The 2,500-nt window shown below is 55.7% G+C and overlaps 1 non-coding gene across 1 annotated transcript in view; it reads right to left on the bottom strand.

Moving 5' to 3' along the window:
• The window catches only part of LOC126317878 (small subunit ribosomal RNA), a 1,893-nt gene extending 1,679 nt beyond the window's left edge, over nt 1–214 (bottom strand). Inside the window, exon 1 of the ribosomal RNA XR_007556987.1 lies at nt 1–214. This exon is cut by the window's left edge and continues 1,679 nt beyond it. This is a non-coding gene — a ribosomal RNA (small subunit ribosomal RNA).
• Nucleotides 215–2,500: the final 2,286 nt, after the last annotated feature.

The following is a 2,500-nucleotide window of genomic DNA, read 5'->3' as shown; positions in this document are numbered from 1 at the left end:
AATAAAAGCGTCCCTTCCATCTCTGGTCGGGACTCTGTTTGCATGTATTAGCTCTAGAATTACCACAGTTATCCAAGTAACGTGGGTACGATCTAAGGAACCATAACTGATTTATTGAGCCATTCGCGGTTTCACCTTAATGCGGCTTGTACTGAGACATGCATGGCTTAATCTTTGAGACAAGCATATGACTACTGGCAGGATCAACCAGGGAGCTGCGTCAACTAGAGCTGAGCAGCCGGCCGCCCGGGAGTGTGTCCCGGGGGCCCGCGCGAACACGCAAGCGTCCGCTCAATTATTCTGCAAACAGGAGGAGGCCGAGCTCCCCTGCACGATACACCTCGAAACCCTCTCAGGTCCCGGCGGCGCGCAGCGCCGTCCTAGGTACTTGGTCGGTTTCGAGAGAGGCGCAATCGCCCGGAGTTAGGCGAGTAGACGGTTTTAGTGCGAACACCCTTGCTCCCAACTGAGCTTGCCGCTGCCGACAGAGGCCCGGGAGCGTGCTGTCGTGGCATTGCCGGCGGGAGACAACACGCGCCACCTATGGTGACCGGCAGCTCCAACGCCAGCGCCACACAAGGGCAAAGCCCCACTTGGGTGCAGAAGCGAACTCTCCCAGCACAGCGCACGCGCCAACACGTCCGCACAACTGCGATACAAACCACCTGCGAGAACCGCTGGGGCGACCGAGCAGCAGACGGCGTCGCGGCGCCGAGTGCCAGGCGGCGGCGCATCCTCAACGCACACAGTCCTCAATCAGACCAGCACACTGCAGATGTCCACCGCGCTTCGCACCGGGCTCGGCTGAACCAACTTTGGCCGCCAGGCGCCGCGTGCAGGGTGCGCCGCAGCGTAGCTGCACCGCCTGCCGGGCCCGTCGGCTGGCGCTCCTGCCACTCGGCGCCCCCCACCAGCCGCCTGTTGCGCGTGCGCCCACGCAGCGCGCGGCCAACACGCCGGGCGGCCCCCCTTCACCGGCCGGGAACAGTCCCACCAAGCCACCGCCGCGTATCGCTTCATACCCACATGGACCTAGTCACGTGTGTGGATGTGGCGGGTACCGCTGAAACAACCGGTTAATAGCTGTACCGATCGTCGCCATCACAGATTCACCTCCAGCGTGAACAACCGCTCAACAACGGATTTCCAGTTCATTTGCGTATCTTGGGCAGTAAACGTAGATGTCCACCTACATTTGCGAATTCAACAATTCTTGCATGCCAGGATGTCATGTGTCACGACACGCTACATCAGACCACATACACACTGCGACATGTGCAGAAGAGAACACGTGGAAGGTGGCCCGCGCACGTATGCGATGTCCCTTCCGCGATCCACTGTCAACCGGCATCTGCGGCATGTCCCAGATATGGAACGCGGTCCACCAGGGTAGCACTTTGTGTGAGGCAATACGACAAAGTCGGAATACACGCGTCACTACATCAGACGGCTCACGCTGACCTGACCTGACCTGACCTGACCTGACCTGACTCACCGCACCACCACCCCCAGCGACCCAGGGTGACATACAATGCGTTCGTACGTTCCTCCCACACGCCTCTACGGCGTACCACAGTGCAACCTAGCTGTTATTGGGAGACGAGACAAGTAGCATCGAGCACAACATATGGAAATTGAGATTCGACACCGTTGGGCACAGCCAGCGTACGGTCACACGTATCACACTACTTCACTCTGTACGTAACGACCGATGATCGGTACAGCGTGTGGGTTACGCGTACGACATCAGCGGACAATGGACACAGACCATACCACGACGTACACTGAGGGCGTCGACATCTGAATGCAACTGAACAGCTGCGAGGCTCATTTAACACTCAAACGCCAGACCGACCAGCTTGAGAGGACAGAGACACAAAGAGGGGGACAGAGGGGGGGGGGCGGCGATATAGTCCTATTGCAGTACAATTGACAGTGGATAGCGGGAATATGTGGAAAGTAAGCAACACTCGCAAGACATCTACATGAGGATAACAACGACACCAGAGATTCCGAGCAGTGAACTATGTTAGGCAAAGGGACAACGTGGGTTAGGTTAAGGGACAACGTGGGTTAGGTTAAGGGACAACGTGGGTTAGGTTAAGGGACAACGTGGGTTAGGTTAAGGGACAACGTGGGTTAGGTTAAGGGACAACGTGGGTTAGGTTAAGGGACAACGTGGGTTAGGTTAAGGGACAACGTGGGTTAGGTTAAGGGACAACGTGGGTTAGGTTAAGGGACAACGTGGGTTAGGTTAAGGGACAACGTGGGTTAGGTTAAGGGACAACGTGGGTTAGGTTAAGGGACAAATTGAGTTAGGTTAAGGGACAACGTGGGTTAGGTTAAGGGACAAATTGAGTTAGGTTAAGGGACAAATTGAGTTAGGTTGAGGGACAAATTGAGTTAGGTTAAGGGACAAATTGATTTAGGTTAAGGGACAACGTGGGTTAGGTTAAGGGACAAATTGAGTTAGGTTAAGGGACAAATTGAGTTAGGTTAA

Source organism: Schistocerca gregaria, unplaced genomic scaffold, assembly GCF_023897955.1.
Source record: "Schistocerca gregaria isolate iqSchGreg1 unplaced genomic scaffold, iqSchGreg1.2 ptg000649l, whole genome shotgun sequence".
Classification (NCBI taxonomy): domain Eukaryota; kingdom Metazoa; phylum Arthropoda; class Insecta; order Orthoptera; family Acrididae; genus Schistocerca; species Schistocerca gregaria.
This window is presented reverse-complemented; position numbering and strand designations above follow the sequence as displayed.